At 42.8% G+C, this 8,474-nt stretch overlaps 1 pseudogene; it reads left to right on the forward strand.

Annotated features, from left to right (window-relative positions):
• Window positions 1-550: 550 nt before the first annotated feature.
• On the forward strand, window positions 551-1,893 carry LOC102285824 (splicing factor 45-like; annotated as a pseudogene).
• Window positions 1,894-8,474: the final 6,581 nt, after the last annotated feature.

Below are 8,474 nucleotides of genomic sequence, written 5' to 3' on the forward strand. Positions count from 1 at the left end.
AGTATATTTTCAGATCAGTCGCTCAGTCGTGTCTGACTCTTTGCAACCCCATGAATCGCAGCACGCCAGGCCTCCCTGTCCATCACCAACTCCCGGAGATCACTGAGACTCACGTCCATCGAGTATATTTTACTACAATAAAAAAAGACCACATGTGTTCATTTGTGCATGCAGATAATGTAAGTAGATGATAGAGTCTCTTTTTTATACTAATTGAAACTGTGAACACTGTTCTGAATCTTCTTTTATTCTGGTAACAACATATCTGAGAGAGAATTCCATATCAGCACATTCTTTTAAATGGCTGGTTGATATTCTATGGTACAGGATACTAAACTTTATCTAAGCTACCTGTTGGCAATGGTCATTTAATTATCTACAGTCTTTTGTTACAATACACAGTGTGGCAACAACAACAACAAATTCTCTACAATAAAAGGTACACTGGCTGACTCTGAGCACCCAGCCCGCCAGGTCCAGGGCACCTGGGCCTAGGTGCCCTGCCGCAGCCAGGAGCGTCCACCCATCCAGTGGGCATTAAACTAAGAAGATGTCCGTATACAAAGACCTGGGAGTGGAGAATAGTGACTCAAAAAACAGAAGGTTGGTCACCAAACTTCAAACTTCTGCAGCCTCAACTCCAAATGAAGAAGGCAGCTCTCACTCAGGCAAAGAGCCAGGGGACAATACAAAGTACTGTCCTTGCCGCAGTCATCCATTGACTTCAAGCAAGGTGGCTCTTCAGATGAGCAGCAGATCCGGGACACCCCACCACACACAGCCACGGGCCTCAAGGATCCTGTTCCCAGTGGATTTTCTGCAGGAGAAGTTTTGATCCCTACAGATGAGGAATATGATTCAGTGTTTCCTAATGATTATGAGAAAGTAGTGAGGGGCCAAAGAGAGGAGCGATAGGGGCAGCGGGAGGTGGAAAGACAGAAGAGAGAGAAAACAGGCATAAAGCCAGACACGAAGCTAGTGGGTTTTTCAGGTTAGGAGATCCAGATTGATGAACATGAATATTATGAGTGAGAGAGAAGTATGAGCGGAGCTGCCATTGCACCACCCACTTCTCTTGTAGAGAAAGACAAAGAGTTATCCCGAGGCTTTCCTTATGAAGAAGATGCAAGATTCGGCTCCCAGTCTTCCAAAGCTGCTATCTCTCCCCAGTGTATGAGCAACAAGACAGACCCAGATCCCCGACTGGCTCCAGCAATTCCTTCCTTGCCAACATGGGGCGGGTTGGAGGGGGGCAAGCAGGGGGAGGCGGGGGCGGTGCACAAACTCTAACACAGAAAATCATGCAGAAGTATGGCTTCTTGGGAAGACTGAGCAGGGCCTAAGCACAATGCTGTCGGAGGAGAAGACCAGAAAGCGGGAAGGCAAAATCATCATGGGTGACACCACTCAGAAAGATGAAGCCAGGAAGTCAGATTCAAATAGATTAACTGAAATACTTGTGCCTACTAAAGTGGTCCTACTAAGGAACATGGAGGAAGGCATGGCAACCCACTCCAGTTTTCTTGCCTGGAGAATCCCCATGAACAGAGGAGCCAGGCATGTGGTTCATGGGATCACAAAGAGTTGGAGGCGACCGAGCAACTAAGCACAGCACAACACTAAGGAACATGGTTGGTGCAGGAGAGGTAGATGAAGATTTGGAAGCTGAAATCAAGGAAGAGTGTGAAAAATATGGCACAGTTGTAAAATGTTTGAAATTCCTGGTGCCCCTGATGATGAAGCAGTAAGAATAGTTTTAGAATTTGATAGGGCTGAATCAACAATTAGAGCTGCTGTTGATCCAAAGGGGAGGTATTTTGGTGGATGGGTGGCCAAAGAATATTTCTACAATTTGGATAAATCAGGGTCTTGGATTTGGCAGAACAAGTTTGACTTAAAAACTAGAGTTTGAGTCATCTCCAATGATCCTTCAACAAGCTGCAGACTGAGCAGAGAAGAACAAGGTGATAGGCAACCTTCATGGCTGAGGGTGCAGAAATTCTGGAAAGAATTCTAAGATATTCATCAACTGATCCCTTTTTTATTTTGTGGTTTTTTGATATAGTATAAAAATCCTTTAAAAAACAAAGTATACAATAGTTCTTATTGGTCAGGATAGACTTCATGACACTGAAAAAAACAAACCCCAAATCCTTTACTGACCTCCCAGTTTCTCTTAATACAAGAGTTTCTTTCCTCCGCAGGTGACATGTCCAGCAGAAATCAGCAACGGCTTCTTTCCACATAGCTCCACCATCTTCTTCTTCATCATCTAGAAGACATAGCCTCCCTCCTTGGGATTCCCACAGTCTCAACCCAGAAGGGGATACATCACATTAGCCAGGACTAGTATTTTCTCCCTCTTAACTGAAAGGAGGCTGAAAAAAATGTAGGGGAGTAAAATAAACTATTTCAGCATCTCTTCCATACTTCAATTGCACAAATAGAATTAATTTCCTCATTAAGGTAAGCCCAAAATTTACAAATTATTTCAAGAAGGTTTTATTTAACTCTCAAGTGATTATATTTCATTCAACAAACATTTATATCACTCTTGATGAAAGTAAAAGGGGAGAGTGAAAAACTTGGCTTAAAGCTCAACATTCAGAAAATGAAGATTATGGCATCTGGTCCCATCACTTCATGGCAAATAGATGGGGAAACAATGGAAACAGTGTCAGACTTTATTTTGGGAGGCTCAAAAATCACTGCAGATGGTGATTGCAGCCATAAAATTAAAAGACGCTTTCTCCTTGGAAGGAAAGTTATGACCAACCTAGATAGCATTTTGAAAAGCAGAGACATTACTTTGCCAACAAAGGTCCATCTAGTCAAGGCTATGGTTTTTCCAGTGGTCATGTATGGATGTGAGAGTTGGACTGTGAAGAAAGCTGAGCGCCGAAGAATTGATGCTTTTGAACTGTGGTGTTGGACTCTTGAGAGTCCCTTGGACTGCAAGGAGATCCAACCAGTCCATTCTAAAGGAGATCAGTCCTGGGTGTTCATTGGAAGGACTGATGCTAAAGCTGCAACTCCAATACTTTGGCCACCTCATGTGAAGAGTTGACTCATTGGAAAAGACCCTGATGCTAGGAGGGATTGGGGGCAGGAGGAGAAGGGGACAACAGAGGATGAGATGGCTGGATGGCATCGCCGACTCGATGGACATGAGTTTGAGTGAACTCCGGGAGTTGGTGGTGGACAGGAGGCCTGGCATGCTGCAATTCATGGGGTCACAAAGAGTCAGACATGACTGAGCAACTGAACTGAACTGAACCATATGCTGAGTGCAGGAACATGGTAGGCACTCAATAAATATTTGCTAAATAAACAAATGTATGATCCCTAATTATACTAGTAATTGCTGCCTACCATTTCTCTCAGAGCAGTCCAACTGCTAGAAATGAATATGAAAAGAATAAGAAATGACTCTGTCTTCTCACCTAGCCACTTGACCAGAGCCCAAATTAACTAAACTTCCTATCTGAGAGCAACCCTTGACCATCAAGAGGAGAACCAGGAGTCTGACTAAGCTCTAAGCTACAATTAAGCCATGATTATTGCCCAATTCAAAATTCTCATTGCTTCAAGGTCAATCCATGAGCCAAAGCTGGCACTTAAAACACTTCAGCTTACAGTTCATATTTGCATTCTGCACAAACATTAAGCACAGGTAAAAGAGAATACGATTCAGTTTAATCCAACAGCTAATTAGCAACACCTGCACCAAGACGCTATTAGCATCTTACTATTAGGTTACTGTTTGCCTTAAAGGATAAGTGATTATGCCTGTCAAATTATGACAGGACTTGCTTCATTTTTTAGTTCATGTTTAAATTTAAATGCCTTATTTTTTAAGGTCCCACAAAACGTTTAGATATGACATTGCTATTTTTGAACGGCTGTTACAGATTTCAGTTTAATGACAAAATTACAATTCAATGCCTAGGAAACTTAAAAGTTGTATTTACATGAATAAGCATATCCTTTTAATTATTAGTATCAGAATATCCCTTCTAATCAGTCTCCCTGTTGTCTCTAAAGCTCTAGTGCCTAGATATGAACTCTAAAGGTAGTAACATGTGCTAATGCTCAAAATTTTATGCATATGCCTAAAGAGATTACCCAGCATATGTAAGTGCTCAATGTATATTGGTTAAATTAATTCATCTTCTGCATCTCTGTTGATGACTCTCAAATTTCCACTTCTAACCACTCTCTAAGCTCCCGGCTTCTGTTCACTTACAAGATATCTTTCAGTATGTCACCATTCTACAGACAATATATGCTGTACTGTGATACAGTTGTAATTATTTTTTAAGTTTACAGTCATTCAGATCAAGATCAAGATTTCACAGTATCCCTGGTCCATCTTTCTTCTGCTAGAGAGAGAAGTGGCCAAGATGGTGGAGTAGGAAAACCCTGAGCTCACCTCCTTCCAAAGGCACGCCAAAGCTACAACTATTTACAGAGCGATTTTCCATGAAAGTCACCTGAAGACTAGCAGAAAACATCTTCTGTACCAGCTAAGAACCAGAACCAGCTAAAAAAAAGACAGGTAGGAGAGGCATAGATACAGAGGCATAGATACAGTACAGTCAAGATCCACAGTCCAGTTAGGCAACTCACAGATGAGACGATAATTATAATTACAAAAACTCCCCCCAAGGAGCACGAGGTCTGAGCCCCACACTGAGCTCCCAAGACCAGGAGTCGTGCACCAGAAAAACAGGCCCCCAGAACATTTGCCTTTGAAAACCAGTGAGGCTTACTTTTAGGAGAGCCAGAGGAGTGTGGGAAATAAAGACTCCACTCTTAAAGGATGTACACAAAATCTCACACACCCTGAGACCCAGGGCAAAAGCAGTAAGTTGAAAAGGCCCTGTGTCAGACCCACTTGTTAAATATTGGAGAGCCTCCTAGAGAGGCAAAAGTCAATTGAAACTCACCCTGGGGCCACAGACTCTGGCAGCGACACTTTTTGGAAGCTCATTTCACCATGAAGACACTGATGCTGTTAAGCACCATTTTGAAATCCTCCTTCTAGCTTATTAGTGTTAGGACCTGGCCCAGGGGTAAGATGCCCTAGGCCAGGTCCCCACCCACCAGCAGGCCAACTGCTATAGGATTCCCTGAGCACCTAGCCAACCTGGGACTCAGCTCCATCCACCAGAGAGCCCAGGACCTACCCCCATCCACCAATGAGTCTACTAGCCCCAGGACCCAGGGGCCACCATGGCTAGCTGTCGGATTGGCCCCTCCACCAGCAGGCTGACACCAGGCCCCAGACAACCACACCTCATAGACAGCCAAATCAAGACCCATTACCCACCAGCATGCTGGACCCTGGCCACACCCAACAGTAGGCAAACACAAGCTCAGAACAATTTTGCCCCCTCAGGCAGCATAGCAGAATCTGGTGCCATGTACCAGCATGCTGCGATCAGCTCTGGCTCACCCCAGATTCCGTAGCCAGCCATGTCAACAGTTGACCTCATCTACCAGCAGACTGATACTAGTGCTAGGACCCCAAGCCCAGCAGCCAGATACCTGGGGACCCAGCTCTGCCCAACAGTAGGCCAACATGAGCCTGAGGATCCCCAGAGTTTCATAGCCAGGCACTTTATGTCCTGGTACCACTCACCTGATAGCCAATACCAATACAAGGACTTCTCTGGACATGCAGTCTGCTACACCAGGACCCAGTCTCACCTATCAGTAGACTCCACACAAGGAAGAGCCTGGCAGCCAACCAGACCAAGGGCCAGTCACATCTCCAAGTATTTCCACACTAGTCAGCCCCACCACAACATAAAAACCCACGCAGCCCACAAAGAGGGCGCTCCTAAAGCATATAGCTCTGGTGACCAGAGGAGAGCACCTTGCTGGGATCCATAAGATGTTTCCTACACAAGGCCTATTTTCCAAGATCAAGAAACATAAAGCAACCTACCAAATACGTAGAAATAAAAATATCACATTGGGCAAGATGAGGCAACAGAGAAATATGAAGATAAAACCCTAGAAGAATTAAATGAAGTAGAGATAAGCAACCAATCTGATAAAGATGCTCACAGAACTCAGAGGGGAAAATGAATAAGCAAAGGGAGTAGTTAGGAAGTTTTAACAAAGAGTTAAAAAAATATAAAGGACAACCAGACCTGGATGAAGAATACAACAACTGAAACTAAAAAATACACTGGAAGGAATCAACAGTACATTAGATGATTCAGAGAAATGAATTAGCAAATTGAAAGACACTAGTGGAAATCACTGAAACTGGACAGTGATTTTAAAAAATGAGGACAGTTTAAGAGACCTCCGGGACAGCATCAAAACATTCACATTATAAGGATCCCAGGAGAAGAAGGAGAGAGAAAGGGGCCAAGACATATTTGAAGACATAATAGTGGATAACTTCCCTGGCCTGGGAGAGGAAATGGACATCCAGTTCCAGGAAGTACAGAGAGTGCCAAACAGAATCAACCTAAAGAGGACCAAATCAAGACACACTGTAATTAAAATGGCAGAAGTTAAAAATAAAGAGAGAATATTAAAAGCTGCAAGGGCAAAGCAACAAGTTATGTGCAAGGGAACTTCCATGAGGCTATATGCAGACTTATCAACAGAAACTCTGCAGGCCAGAGGAATGGCAAGATACTCCACTTTTTTGAAGTGTTAGCACTTTTATAAAGTGATAAAAGGAAAAAAATGGCAGCCAAGAATACTCTACCCAGCAAGGCTTTCATTCAGATTTGATAAGGAGATCAAGTTTTTTTAGACAAGCAAAAGTTAGAAAGAGTTTAGCATCACTAAACCAGCTAAACAAGAAATGAGGTAAAGATACTTCTCTAAGTGGGAAAAAAAAAAGGTCAAAACTAGAAATATGAAAAGCACAAAAGAAAATATTTCATTGGTAAAGGCAAATACACAGTAAAGGCAGCAAATCAACAATTTATAAAGCTAATAGGAAGGTTAAAACAAAAAAGTAATGAAATCATTTACATCCATAATGAGGAATTCAGTCAGTTCAGTCACTCAGTCATGTCCAACTCTTTATGACCCCATCACTGCAGTATGCCAGGTTTCCCTGTCCACCACCAACTCCCGAAGCTTACTCAAACTCATGACCATTGAGTCAGTGATGCCATCGAACCAACTCATCCTCTGTCATCCCCTTCTCCTGCCACCTTCAATCTTTCCCAGCATCAGGGTCTTTTCCAGTGAGTCAGTTCTTCACATCAGGTGGCCAGAGTATTGGAGTTTCAGCCTCAACATCAGTCCTTCCAATGAATATTCAGGACTGATTTCCTTTAGGATAGACTGCTTGGATCTCCTTGCAGTACAAGGGACTCTCAAGAGTCTTATCCAACACCAGTTCAAAAACATCAATTCTTCAGTGCTCAGCTTTCTTTATAGTCCAAGTCTCACATCCAGACATGACTACTAGGAAAACCATAGCTTTGAATAGACCGACCTTTGTTGGAAAAGTAATGTCTCTACTTTTTAATAGGCTGTCTAGGTTGGTCATAGCTTTTCTTTCAAGAAACAAGCATATTTTAATTTTATGGCTGCAATCACCATCTGCAGTGATTTTGGAGCCCAAAACAATAAAATCTCTCACTATTTCCATTGTTTCCCCATCTATTTGCCATGAAGTGATGGGATCAGATGCCATGATCTTAGTTTTCTGAATGTTGAGCTTTAAGCCAACTTTTTCACTCTCCTCTTTCACTTTCATCAAGAGGCTCTTTAGTTCTTCTTCACTTTCTGCCGTAAGGGCGGTGTCATCTGCATATCTGAGGTTATTGATATTTCTCCCAGCAATCTTGATTCCAGATCGTGCTTCATCCAGTCCAGCATTTCTCATGATGTACTCTGCATAGAAGTTAAATAAGCAGGATGACAGTATACAGCCTTGATGTACTCCTTTTCCTATTTGGAACCAGTCTGTTGTTCCATGTCCAGTTCTAACTGTTGCTTCTTGACCTGCATGCAGATTTCTTAGGAGGCAGGTAAGGTGGTCTGGTATTCCCATCTCTTGAAGAATTTTCCACAGTTTGTTGTGATCCACACAGTCAAAGTCTTTGGCTTAGCCAATAAAGCGAAAATAGGTTTTTTTCTGGAACTTTCTTGCTTTTTCAATGATCCAACAGATGTTGGCAATTTGATCTCTGGTTCCTCTGCCTTTTCTAAACCCAGCCTGAACATCTGGAAGTTCACAGTTCACATATTGTTGAAGCCTGGCTTGGAGAATTTTATGCATTACTTTGCTAACATGTGAGATTAATGCAATTGTGTGGTAGTTTGAGCATTCTTTGGCATTGCCTTTCTTTGGGATTAGAATGAAAACTGATCTTTTCCAGTCCTGTGGCCACTGCTGAATTTTCCAGATTTGCTGGTATATTGAGTGCAGCACTTTCACAGCATCATCTTTTAGGATTTGAAATAGGTCAACTGGAATTCCACCACCT

The sequence above is a fragment of the Bos mutus genome, chromosome 5 (assembly GCF_027580195.1).
Source record: "Bos mutus isolate GX-2022 chromosome 5, NWIPB_WYAK_1.1, whole genome shotgun sequence".
Classification (NCBI taxonomy): Eukaryota; Metazoa; Chordata; class Mammalia; order Artiodactyla; family Bovidae; genus Bos; species Bos mutus.